Source organism: Humulus lupulus, chromosome 1 (genome assembly GCF_963169125.1).
Source record: "Humulus lupulus chromosome 1, drHumLupu1.1, whole genome shotgun sequence".
Taxonomy (NCBI): domain Eukaryota; kingdom Viridiplantae; phylum Streptophyta; class Magnoliopsida; order Rosales; family Cannabaceae; genus Humulus; species Humulus lupulus.
In genome coordinates this window covers 42225442-42240315 of record NC_084793.1, presented here as the reverse complement: position 1 = coordinate 42240315, position 14874 = coordinate 42225442, and the positions used below count along the sequence as shown (strand labels likewise).

Sequence of the window (14874 nt, the reverse complement as noted above, 5' to 3'; positions counted from 1 at the left end):
TAGGATGATTTTGCCACCCAGGATTGTAAGTATTGGCGAATGGATTATTTACTGGCCTCTGAAAGTTTCCCACCGCTTGAACCTGAGCTTGATCCATCAGAATGTTATTATTAATACTGGTAGGACACTGATCAATAGAGTGAGGACCACCACAAATTTCACACCTAGCTGCCATTTGAACCGCATTAGCAGATACAGTGCTCTGTTGTAATTGTTTAGTGAGTGTAGCTACTTGAGCTGTTAAAGCAGTAATGGCATCCAGCTCATGCACCCCAGCTACCTTTTTGACTCCCGATGATCTTTCCTCAGACCACTGATGATTATTTGTGGCCATGTCCTCCAGCAGCTCATAAGCACCAGTTGCACTCTTGCTCATAAAAGTACCACCCGCTGCAGCATCAATAATGGTTCTAGTAGTAGGACATAAACCATTATAGAAATTCTGCACTAACATCCACTGTTCAATGCCATGATGAGGACATCTTCTCAAAAGTTCTTTGAACCGTTCCCAAGCATCATATAATGATTCTCCATCATTCTGGCAAAAATTATTGATTTCTCCCCTCAATTTAGCAGCTTTGGAAGGAGGGAAGAATTTTGACAAAAACTTCTGAGCCAAATCTTGCCAGGTGATAATAGAGTTCGGTTGAAAAGAGTTTAGCCAACTTTTAGCTCTATCCCTCAGAGAAAATGGGAAAAGCCTAAGTTTAATAGCGTCATCACTCACCCCATTGTATTTAAAAGTTCCACACAGCTCCAGAAAATTAGACAAATGGGTGTGAGGATCTTCAGAAGGCAACCCATTAAATTGAACAGAGGATTGCACTATTTGTAGAATAGCTGGCTTGATCTCAAAGTTTTTAGCCTCTACAGCTGGTGGGCGTATACTGTTTTGTACTCTCGTTAGAGTGGGCAGTACATAGTCTCTCAGGCTCCTCTCAGCATTGTTCTGAGCCTGACCCCTTGTGCAATTCCAGGAATTAAAACATTCCTGTCATCCCCATCATTCTGTGCCATCTTCACAGACTTCTGGGCTTCCCTCTTGTTCTTTCTGTTTTGCTTGCAAGACTTTTCAATCTCAGGATTCAAAGGAACAAGACTGTCTGCTCCTCTTCTGCTACGCATATAACACAATTCACCTGAGATAGACAAATTAAGCAACTAAACAGGTTAGAAACAAGAGAAATTAAATAAAATTAGAATAAAAATTAATCAGACTGATATTGATAATTCTTTTCAGTCCCCGGCAACGGCGCCAAACACTTGTTGCGAAATTTTAAGCCATGCAAGTGCACACAGTCGCAATTTGTAATAATATGGTAAAAACCAAGTATCGCCCTCAAGGACTGAATTCTCAATTACCAGTCAATTAATTTCTCTTTCTATTTAATCAATTAGAATTCTTGATTCTTTTAGACACAGCGAAGGAAACTATAATATTCAGAAACAATAATTAAAAAAATTAAATAAAATGACAAATAATAGCAAAACCTTGGATTTAAACACTGAAGAAATAATTAGGATATTTAATCTCATCAACTATCCTCCCTGTCATTTCCTAATGCAAAATACTAAATTCTTCTTCTTTCTGCCTAATTCAATTAACAAGTTGATAAAGCAGCCTATAATCATACTATGAATTATAAACTCAACCTAGGTGACAATTTCCTATATTTCTATGGTAAATTGAACCACAAAGGTAGCATTAATCTCGACAACTTAATAAACAGTTACACAATTAATATGGATACTTTCGTTCCAAATTAAAATTATGTCCAATATAACCACAACAAATTCAAATCTCACTTCTCAGATTTTGATTTAAAAACATATATATATATATAATGACTATAGATGGCCAATCGATAATCAATCAATAAGAACAGGTTATATGGAATTGAAGAAGATTGAAGAAGAAGAAAATTGAAATTGCATTAATTCATAATAGGGATTCAAGTGATTCAATTAAAAATCCTAAACAGAGAATTAGTTCATAATCATAATGCTAATCACAAAGACAATTAAAGATAACATTAGAAAGTAGAAGAAAAACATGTAGATTGAATACTCCAAGCCTTCCGCCTTCAAGCAATTTCCACACCAAAAAATCGTCTCCTTTTCTTTTTCCTCTTTTCTCTTATAAAAACCTAAAAATTCAGCTTTTGAAGAGGCGGGCTGCGGCTCTATATGTACCATGCCGCGGCCCGTGTCTAAAATCTTTCACGAATACTGCCTTGCCATGCCGCGGCCCTCCTCTACCATTCCACGGCCCGCGTCTGCGCTTTCTGGGTTGTTGCCCTTCTATGCCACGGCTCTCCTTAGCCATGCCGCGGCCCAAAGTTCTCCTTCAAAACATTGATTCTGCTTCACTAGCTAGTCGCGGCTCTACTTTGCTCATGCTGCGACCCTTAAGAAATTTCTCAATTCTTCAAGATTTTATCCCAAAAATTTACCAACACCTCCAAATCATGTTGAGATTCATCCTTTATCGAAATATGTTGTAAAACTTGGTTATCTCTTCCCTTTCTTTGACATTTTCCTCCATGTACTCAATTCTTCCTGATATTCACAAAGACAAACAAACACAGCATAAACCCACGCTAAATGAAAGAAAAATGAGATAAAAAACTACTTAAAACACCACCTAAACATGACAAAAACTAGACTCAACAGGACACTTTAGTGGAGGTACTTTATATATTAGAGAATATATAAAACTGGACCAGATATGTTTAGTAATACTTAGTTAAATACAGTTTCAAAGTATTAATTAAATGGCCAAGTCGGAGCTGTGAATAAAACCATGAAGAGTTCCATGGAGAAGAAATTGGAAGAAGCTAAGGGAAAATGGCCTGAGGAGTTACCATAAGTTTTGTGGGGATATCGGACCACAACTCGCACTTCAATAGGACATACCCCCTTTTCTCTGGCATATGGATGCGAGGCTCTGCTACCAATCGAGGTCGAAGTACCCATTATTCGTAGCCATGCTTTGGACCAAACCTCGAACCAATCCTAGCTCGAAGTAAGTCTGGACCTGATTGAAGTAAGACAGGACGAGGATCAGCTAAAAAATGCAGCATATTTGTAGCAAGCTACTCGATATTTCAATAAAAAGGTTCGAAAGAAGAAATTTGGATTGGGAGACTTGGTGCTGAGATGCGTATTCCTAGCCACGCGGGACCCAGCCGCTAGCGTGCTCAGACCTAATTGTGAAGGGCCTTATCAAATTGAGTCAGTTATCCGACCCGGCATCTACAAATTGGCAAGATTAAACGGGGGATTGGTACCATGGGCATGGAATGGCGAACATCTACGACCTTATTATCAATAGTGTAGGAATGATGTCACCTGTAGCCGTGCTTGTTTATCTTTACTATGCTTCTGTTAATAAATTGTTCAATTCTGAATAAAGTTCATTTTCATAGCAGTATGTTGTATTTTTTGCAAACTCTCTTAATTTAATAACCTATGGTCACACTTATAGGATATTAAGGGGGCATTAGTGGTATATATACCGTAGGTTTGAAAAAATAAAAAATCGCATACCCGGAAAAAAGTAAAGTGTTTGGATGTAACCAAAAACGCGAGCTAAGATAATTTGACATAACCAGATTATTAAAAGTAACGTGTTTGGACGTAGCCAAACGTGCGAACTAAAATAACTAGATTATTAAAAGTTAAGTATTTGGATATAACCAAATACGCGAGCTAAAATAATTTGGTCATTAAAAGTAAAGTGTTTGGATATAACCAAACGCGCGAGCCAATGTAATTTGGATATAATCAAATGCGCGATCTAGATATAACTAGGTCAAAAAATATATGTGTATGGATCACGAACCAAAAACATGACTTAAATAGGTTTGGAACAAACTAGCTAAAACTAATCGACAGAAAGATGGGATATAGATAAACCCACCTCAAATTAAGTTGAGATCGAAGCTGGAATATCTTGCTAAAAGATAGTTTCGACCTCATAACCTCGGGGAGCTACCCGAGGATGAGGAAAAGTAACTAAAAAAGCAGGATATAACTAAACTACCCACCTTACATGCCATATAAGTACTTTCTAGTGCATGGTAAAAGTAAGTTTCAACCTCGACAAATAATGAGATCGGACATGGATACATTGAGTAAATTATGCATGAATGTATTGAAACTCGAGCCTAAACCCACCACGTGTTTGTATGAACAAATAGACATAAGGACAAACTTTTTATACAAATTTCTTAAAATATTTCAATTTAAAAAATGTAAAGGAAAAATATTAAAGTAAATTCAAATATGGTATTGTAAATATCATAAGAAAATAGCTCTTTAACGAGCTATAAATTGTCTTAGCCCCAAGGGCATAAAAAGCAAAAAATAATAAAAACTATTACAAAAGTCTTAAAGGGACGCAGCCCAAAATCGAGGTTTAGGAGGAAGGGGCATCCCCCTTAGCCTTCTTGGCATCCTCCTTAGCCTTTTCTGCAGCCTCCCAAGCAGCCTCATCCGCTTCAAGCCGAGCTTGCCATTTGGCCACAAACTCCTCCTCAAAAGAGCCTAGGAAGCTGGTATCGAGATCAGCATTGCTGGCCCAGATCCTGTACATGGCCAGGTCAACTGCTCGGTCCTTCCTCTCCTTGAACTCTTCGAGGAAACAGGTTTTTTCCTCCTCCATTATCTCGAAGGTGGCCTTTTTCTCCTCCTTAAGCTTGGCATGGATCTTCTCAAGCTCCTCAAGCCTGACATTCAGCTTCTCGAGCTCTGCTATCCTGGACCTCATCTGCTTAGCCTCAGCCTCCAGTTTTGATTTTTTCGCCTTAAACTCGTCTGCGAGATTGAGCTGGAGATCCTTCGCCTCTTGAGCATATGACATGCTTGAGTGGATCTTGTTGTTCAACTTATAATTTAGCTGAGCAAACGCAGTAAGAGACTAACACACAAACAAATCAAGTTAGAATATGCACTAAGCACAACAACAACGATTATAAGGTGAGAGAAGTTACCGCAACAACGAGCTCGACACTCTTGTCATAAAGGGTGGTGCAGTCCCAGGCATTGTTCAAGAACTGCCACTGGGGAGCCTTAAAGCTGCTAATGCTCTGGCCTACCCAAGATAGGACGTCCAAGCCAAGTGTAGCCCCATGGGTCCCGGCAGCATTGTCGACAAAATACTCATCAACATGAGTAGAAATCAACAACAGACACCCTTTGGACGCTGGTTTCTTCGGAGGAGGGAAGAGCATGGGGAGAATCTTGACGGAAGGAGGCGGAGAAGGAGCATCTGTGGTGGATGCATCGACTTGGGAGGTGGAACCCACAGCTGGGCTCGCAACAATGGGAGCTGGGGGAGGAGGAGTCTTCTCGGTCCTCTTAGAGACCTTAGCAGGTTGATCATACTTCTGCGAGGCTCTCAGGCGCTTGCTCATCTTAGCCCCCTCACCCATGGAAAAAACGGTCTCGAGATCAAAATCCATAGTGCCTGCACAGTCACACCACATTATAAGAAATTTCAAGACACAAAAAGTTAGCATAATGCAGACAGTCAAGGAATAAAAGGACAAGTAACGAGGAACCTAACTGGAACTCTGCCCTGAGCTTGTGCTCGGTGACCACGTAATTCCCCCATCTTCGGAAGAGGCAGGGAGAGTCCCTTCCCTATATGTAGAAGTCAACCTCGAAAGGTCCCTATAATCATCCGTCCCGTATTGGACGGCTATTCCATTCCAGACCTCATTCAGGCTATACATAGTATCGTACTTCCCTAACCAGCTATCAAACCTATGGACTCTCTCATCTACCTAGGACCATACATAAAAATTGTCCCTATCATCTGGGCATAAGATTAGAGTGTCGGGTTTATGCTTAAGTAGCGAAGGAAACCATAAAGTCGAGCTAAGGATGATCGTACCTCTGTCACTCGAGCTCGAAGCCTCATCATTGGCCTCGTTCCCCAAGCACGGACTCCTGCGATGGCGAGATGGGGATCGTGCCTTAGAGCTTCGACTCGGAGGAAGGCTGCTGGTTGGGAGAGGCACAGACTCTTCTTGTTGGACCAGTCATTTGTGGATTGATCCTTCTCTAAGAGACCACAGGCTCGAAGCTTATTTTCATGAAGAAGATAAGACATGGATCGCTTGCCATAAGGGAGTTGAAGCAAAGTCTCCTTATGTTCCTTCATCTCACCAGTGGAAGTAGGAAAATGATACTTGGCTGAAGAAATAAAGGTATTATTAGTGGTTTGAGCCTAAGCAAGAATTTGAACATGAAAAGGAAAAAAAAGATCGTATACTTATGGATTCGCCTGAACGAATAGTGTCTGGAGGGAGCCAGACCGTCCGTCCAAAATAATGCCACCTTGAAGTTGGGAGGATGGTTCGGGAGGTCCTCGAAGATTTTCTTCTCACGAGGATAGCTCGAGAGATAATAGAATCCATCACCTCCCTGAGCTCGGGAGGGATTGCTTTTCAAGCAAAAGAGATACAAAATCTCCTTTGGTGAAGTTCCTTCCCACTTTAGCTCGTGGTAAAGCGACCTCAAGGCTGAAAAAAATCCTGTATGAGTTGGTGTTGAGTTGGAAGGGAGCGAGCCTGAAGAAATCCAAAAAGTCCTTGAAAAAGGACTTCAAGGGCAATAAGGCCCCTGCCCTCATGTGTTCATGGCTCCAAGCCTCATATTTTAACTTATTGTCGGGATTACCATCACCCGGGGCACGACTGCTTTGCTCGTGGGAGGATGGAGCTCGACACCTTAGAGAGCCTGATAGTCCAATTCCGTGGAGGGCCAAGATGTCAAAGATCTTCCCTAGTGAAGAAATCGAGCTCCAATAATGCTCGGCCTCAAAAAATTCTCCCCTCGAGGTGGGAATAGTGGTTGGCTCCGAAGTAGATGGGGGATTTGATGGTTCTTCCATCAGTGAAAATTGGAGATCGCCTGGTTTGAATGCTATTGTCACCTTAAGAGTAGGATAGAGGGGGATTGCTCTAGGCTCGAGGTTTGGATTTGGGTAGACGGCGACCCTAAGTCTCTTCCTTTTTCTCTCTTCGACCCCGTCGATTTGACGTCGAAAGTGAGCTCGGGTGTCTTCTTGGTCATGCCTTAGTTCATGCTCCCGAATCAAGCGTTGATTCTGAGTAAAAGATGACTCCGGGCTCGGAATAGCCGATGAGTAAGGAATCGCGAGTTTTGACCCCCGCCACTTTTCCAAATTCTGTGACATCTAGCAAGAAAGAAAAAGGGTGAGGGCCAGACGAACAAGAGATTAAGAATAAAAATCAAGATGGTCTGAGCTCGAATGCTCGAGACTATGGAACGAGCTCGATCAAAAGAGCGAGATTAGGCTCGGAGCATGTATTCCGCATAAAGGGAAAAATTTGATTTATTTTTGGGAATCCCTGATTTTCAGGGAAAAAGTTGGTGGTTACTCAAAAAGTGATATTTTAGGGAAACGTGCAATTTGAAAACCCTAATCCTGTACCCAGTTTCTTAGTCTACACGATACGATAGTTGAAATCAAGATAACCCAGTAAAATGCAAAAATCTGGGTTTGGAAAATCTTAACAACAGAAGAGCCTATAAACTGCACGATATTGATTGAAGCATTCTAATACAAAACTAGTAAATGTGCTTCAGTGCAACAACATAAACATGCATGGAAAGAAAAAGTATACACATGAACATACGGGGGTCAAGAAAAGACACACAATGTAGATGGTGGGAACATAGAAATGGATGACCGAAGAAGAGGTTGCAAAGACGATCTTACAGAGTCGAACAGGCCGACGATGCTTTGTTTCCTCGGCTTGGAGAACATACACAGTAGAATGGGTTTCCGGTTCTGGGTTTTTGTTCTTCCCTTCTCTCTGATGATCATATACAAATAGATCTTAATCCTGAAGTTACTATGAACTCCTGTTTATGTTATATGAGTTCTTTGATTCACTTGTTAGGGTCTATGAGGATGATCAGGCTAGAAACTTTTGTTTTGGGAACTCATTAATGTAAATGGCTGGGGACATAGTATACAGATATGGAATCTATACCTTCTCGTAAGAGATTGAATAATGGTTCTCTTAAGGGTTGACTTTTGGGAGTTAAAGGTTATTGAGCTCAAATTCATAATTTAGTTATGAATTAACCTTCACTAGTAAAGTCAATGGTACTTAAGGAAACAAGATATAATTAAAATAGTAAAACGGTAATTTTATTCCCAGTTAATTATGAACCATTATTAGATGGTTAATTTTTATGTAATGATTATGTCAATGGACGTTTTATTATTATAAAGTACTCAGTAAATGAAATGTCTATAATTACAAGAGTGCAGTCTCATATTTATAGTGGAGTAATCACGAGACTAATAAATTAAGATTATTTAATTAAAGAGTTTAATTAATAATCTCAAGTTTATTGGAGCTTGGAATTATAGGTCCATAGGTCCCCACAACGGCTCTATCAACACTATTCAAGGCAAGAGTTGATATGAAAGGAAAAAATGGTGAAAATACACATTTAAGAAGAAATTTGTTATTCGGGCCAAATATGAAATTATGTGATAATAGTGATTAATTAATTAATGACAAATTAGTTGTAATTAAAAAAATTATTTTATAATAATTTTCGAAATTATATTAAATAATTAATTAATTATAATTTTTGAAATTATAATAAAATTAATATTTAATTTTAGAAATTAGTATTAATTTAAATTGGTAGAATTAATTAAATATCTTTATTTGAGTGAGAGATAATAATTTGATAAGTTCAAATTGGATTTGAATTTAAAACATTGATATTTATTCAAATAATTAATTATATTTGATAATTAGTTAAAAATATAATTAATTTAAATTTTAATTAATTATGAGGTTGTTGGATTTTATCTGATAATGTAGTTTGAATAAATAATATAATTGTAAAAAAAAAAAACCCTAAAATATAGGGTGCTACATGACACACACAGCTCCTGGACTGTGTGTGGCGTTAGCCACATATTTTTCAGGAATAAATTTTTCACTTTTATTTAATTAATTAATTAATGAAAAATTCAAAAGTTAGTTTTTTGATATTTTCATTAATGAGATAATTAATTAATTAAAAGATATGTTGTAAATTGGTTACAAATTTATTTTTTAAATTTAAATATTTTCTATTTAAGTTAGACTTATCAGAAAATTAAAAGAGACTTTATTATTCGCTCTAAAGAAAAGAACCATACTTTTCTTTCTCACCCTGGAAAAGATATAGAACCAATCTCAGGCCTATTCTCTTGATCTCATGTGTTGAGTACATCAAGTTGAATCAGAAATTTACCATCCTTTGTTCTCTAAGTGCCCACACACTTCTTGAGGTGTAGAGAACGTTGTGGAAGATCTTGGTGTGAGTTCCTGGGAGCAGCTTGGATAGAAAGTTCGTTCAAATTACAAATAGATAGCAAGGACACTTGATAGACATCAAGAGGTATGTTTTCTATTCTTTTCTTGCTTATGATTAATGTATGTATATTAATGGATCCACATATTTAAATGTAGTTTAAATATATTACAAATTTTTTTGTTGTACACTGGGCCAATCCATCATCATTCCGTTGCGTGTTAGGAAACTCGTTCCTAACACTTGATGCAATGTTATTTAATAATTAATATCTTTAGTAATATAAGATCGTGATTGGATCACCTTCTAAAGCACAACTCTGTATTACTCTATAGGACAACTATTTGATACTCTAGTCGTAGTATTTGTTAGCATGGTGACTAGGGTAGGTTGGAACGTTGTTTCTAGGTCATAATTAGGTCTCCTTAGTGCAATGTTAACTAGTAACATTTTTCGGGATCGGATCCCCTTCTAAATTCATTACTTTGCTTTACTCTCTAGGGAAACTATCTGAGACTATTGCGGTAGTATTGTTTGACTAGTCTATGTTGGAACAGTTCATTATGTCATAATTAGGTATGCTTTGTGCAATGTTATCTAGTAATATTAGCTTGGGACCAGATCTCCTTCTAAAGTCTCTATTGTACCAACATAAAACCTATTATACAACTCTTCGAGAGACTACGATACTATTTATGTTATAGGTGAATAGAGATGTGAGAACTTTTCCTTATGTTATGATTGGTTATGCTTGATGCAATGTTATTTAATACTTAAGATCTTTAGTAATATAAGAACGACAATAGATCACCTTCTAAAGTCACAACTCTGTATTACTCTATAGGATAACTATTTGAGAGTCTATCGGTAGTATTTGTTAGCACGGTGACTAGGGTAGGTTGGAACGGTTTTCTAGATCATAATTTAGGTCTCCTTAGTGCAATGTTATCTAGTGATATTTTTTCGGGATCAGATCCCCTTCTAAATTCACTACTATGCCTTACTCTATAGGGTAACTATCTAAGACTATTGCAGTAGTATTGTTTGACTAGTATATGTTGGAACGGTTCATTATGTCATAATTAGGTATGCTTAGTGCAATGTTATCTAGTAATATTAGCTTGGGATCGGATCCCCTTATGAAGTATCTATTGTATCAACTGAAAATCTAATGTACAACTATCCAAGACTCTGCGATACTATTTCTATTATAGGTGAATAGGGACGTAAGAACTTTTCCTTATGTCATGATTGGTTATGATTTAGGCAATGTTATTTAATAATTAAGATCTTTTGTAAATATTAAATGCACCTTTTCAAATTCAACTATCTATATCCTAATATTTAATCAATATTTATTAAATTATTTTTTAAACCTTTATTTCGACTACTACATTTATTAGGAGAATAATTATTTTATTTAAAAAATATATATATAGTTTTAAGAATTGTGAAAATTCAATTAATTTGCATAATTAGGGTTTACACTAATTATTAGTTTGAACAATTAAATATTGAATTTATCTTAAATATTAAATGCACATTTTCAAATTCAAACACTCTAACCAACTATCAAAATCTTAGTATTAAATCAAACTTTATTAAATTAATATTTTTAGATACCCATATTTTGGCCACAGCAAAATATTAGAGAGAATAATTGTTTTTTTTTTAAATTAAATATAGTTTTAAGAATTGGGAAAGTTTAACTAATTTGCATAATTAGGGCTTACACTAATTATTAATTTGAACAATTAAATATTGAATATATCTTAAGTATCAAATGCACATTTTCAAATTCAAACACTCTAACCAACTATCAAAATCTTACTATTAAATCAAAAAAAATTAAATTAATATTTTTATATACCCATATTTCAGCTACAATAGAGAGAATAAATATTTTTTTAAGAAAATTAAATATAGTTTTGAAAATTGGGAAAGTTTAATTAATTTGCATAATTAGGGTTTGCACTAATTATTAGTTTGAACAATTAAATATTGAATATATCTTAAATATTAAATACACATTTTCAAATTCAAACACTCTAACCAACTATCTATATCCTAGCATTTAATCAAAATTTATTAAATTATTTTTTAAAACCCATAGTTCAGCCACTACATTTATTAGGAGAATAATTGTTTTATTTTTTTTAAACAAATTAAATAGTTTTGAGAATTGAGAAAGTTTAATTAATTTGCATAATTAGGGTTTGTACTAATTATTAGTTCGAACAATTAAATATTGAATATATCTTAAATATTAAATGCACATTTTCAAATTCAAACACTCTAACCAACTATCTATATCTTAGCATTTAATCAACATTTATTAAATTATTTTTTAAACCCATATTTCGGCTACGACATTTATTAGGAGAATAATTATTATTTTTTTGAAAAAAAGTTAAATATAGTTTTGAGAATTGTGAAAATTCATTTAATTTTCATAATTAGGGTCTACACTAATTATTAGTTTGGACAATTAAATATTTAATATATCATAAATATTAAATGCACCTTTTAAAAAACTATCAAAATCCTAGTATTAAATCAAAATTTATTAAATTATTATTTTTATATACTCATAATTCAGCTACAACAAAATATTAGAGAGAATAATTGTTTTTTTTAAAGTAAATAAATATTTTTGAGCATCGGGAGAGTTAAATTAATTTGCATAATTAGGGTTTACACTAATTATTATTTTGAATATGTTAAATATTAAATGCATTTCTTCATATTCAAAGATAATAACTAACTATCTAAACCCTAATTTCGGCTATGCCAATTGTGGTTTACAATTAATATTGAAAATTTTGAAGATTAAAAATAAATATAATTTACATAATTAGGGTTTACACTAATTATTATTTTGAACAATTAAATATTGAATATATGTTAAATATTAAATGTACATCTTCATATTCAAAGAGAATAACTAACTATCTAAACCCTAATTTTGAAAATTATAATTAAAAGAGTACAATAATAAAAATAAAACCAACAAAATTTAACATAAAAAAACTTGTAAAAACAATAAAAAAATTATAAAAAAAACTACTAATGTTCGAACTTCCTCTTCTTATTGGCGTGGTCTTCTTCGATCGTCATCTTCTTTGTTTGGTTTTCTTTGATACGACAAAGAAATTCCATAGTTACCTCTTTGTGTTCTTCATGTGGCACATTCTCAATGTGTTTGTAACTTCTCTTGATCGTTGCTAGTTCAATTTGCCATTTATTTATTTCCTCCTTCAAGTTTTCAACAAATAAATTGGTTAGTTCCCTTCTCATTGTCTTTGATATATTGGCAAATGGATAAGGAATTCAACCACCATCTTCGAAATGTGTACCGTCTCCAACCTTGGAGATTGGTAAGGTAAGAAAAGTTTCGGCAATCTTCATCAAGGACTGAAGATTCTCAATGATTCCTTCTACTAGAGACAAGTATTCTTGATCTACATCATACAAGGCTAAGAGTATAAAGAGATGATAAAAATTGCGTTAATTTTTTTACTAAAATAATAAGATATGTAGAGGTTCAAATTAAGGTGTGTGATATATAAATAAGTAGGGTTTCAAAGACATGTGACTGTTCAATTTTTTTGAATAAATTTCGTTTAGTCACACTTAATAATTACATAATTTTTGGCCATTTAATAGGGAATTGTATATTATTAGAAAGTGGATAATATGGTTATTTTATTAATAAATATGAAACACTTAAACACATAAGATTTAGCCACTAATGCGGTTTTGAAAATAATGGTAATTGACAATTGTTAATAAATCCAACAAATTATTAACAAAATTTTGGAATTGATACTTATATTATAACAGTAAATAACAAAACAACTTCCAATGAATTACATTTTATTCCCTAATGAAAATAAAGATAGAACATATGGTTATTTTTTATTTGAACCATGCATGTGATTGAAAAGCAAAGACTCATGATAAGTAATTTCATATTCAACATCAAACAGTTGTTGCCTTCAAAACAAGTCTTCCTTCTCCGAACCTTCAATAAAAGATAATGCTAAATATTTTTGAGCTTGTTCAATATCTTCCAAATCCAAAGGAGTTGTCGAGTATTGTTGGATTACCTGATCTACCAAGATCATCCTTATTGTACTTCTTTCATGAAAATTTTGCAAGAGGCGCGACTAGATATCATCCCGCGAAGCATGTAAGTCTCTAGTGATGAATCTTTCTTTGCATTTGGAAAAGAAATGACGACGAACTATTTACACCATAAATTTGTTGTGCATTATGTTGTGACTCATCTTGAAATATCACTTGACAAGAATGAATAATGTTGTCACTTATATAGTATATTTGTATTATTATTCATAATTAACAATGGAAAATGAAAGTTTAATGCATTTCTCATTAAAATGGTTACATTGATTATAAATAGATGTAACATGTTACAACCTATAAAAATTAAATATTCAATTGTTAATTTCGAAAATATATTTACATATCCAAAGAAAAATATATATATTTATTTTTTTTTAAAAGAAAAATAATTAAAATAGGCATTTATTATAGTTTCTATAGCATCAAATTATAGCATTTGTCATTAAAATGGTTACATTGATTATAAAGAGATGTAACATGTTCGAACTCTATAAAAATGAAATATTCAATTGGTAATTTCGAAAATATTTTTACATATCTAAAGAAAAAAATATTTGGTTTTTTTAAAAAAAGAAAAGTAATTAAGATAGGCTTTTATTATAGTTTTTATAGTATTTTTCATTACTATTATTACAGTAATTAAATGTAAATTGATAATTTCGAGAATACCTTTTACATATCCAAGAATTATAGCTGTGGCATGTGTGTTTTGGTATTTATTATAGTAGTGAGATGTGTGTTTTAGTATTATATAACATTTTAGTTTTTTTTTAACATTTTTATAGTTTTCGAAATCTACAAAAATATATTAAATAAATTGCTAGATTTTATATTTAACATACATTTCGATAATTAATATTAATAAATAATTATAGTTATTCTATGTAATATTTAATTTTTTAGTACTTTTAAAAGTTTTCGAATTCTAAAAAAAATATTAAATAATTTACTAAATTTTACATTAATTATATTTTATGAAAATTATTATTAATAAATAATTATAGATACTTAAAATATATTAGGGTTTAGTGAGAAATTATAATGATGAGTTATTGCTAACATTTTATAATTTACTTATCGTAACAATTTAATATGTTCATGTATTAAAGAATATTGTAAACAAATAAATTGAAGAATATTGTCGAGAAACTAAAATTCATAAACGACAAATTACAAAGAGAAGAAAACTAATTTTGTCAAAATAAAAACTTTAATAAGAAATAACATTTTTCAAAATTTGAGCGGACTATTATCTTTATTTTCATCATGAACAATCTTCAAGAGTTCTTGGAGCCAAAAGTGCTCTTCCATCTCTACAACATGGATGAATTTCTGAATGATGATATGTTGAGAAAGTTGCATCTTGTG

The 14874-nt window shown here is 33.7% G+C and overlaps 1 non-coding gene across 1 annotated transcript; it reads left to right on the top strand.

The window, feature by feature from the left end:
* Positions 1-464: 464 nt before the first annotated feature.
* On the top strand, positions 465-571 carry LOC133813471 (small nucleolar RNA R71). Its single transcript, XR_009884481.1, has one exon. It is a non-coding gene; the product is annotated as a small nucleolar RNA R71 (small nucleolar RNA).
* The last annotated feature ends 14303 nt before the right edge of the window (positions 572-14874 follow it).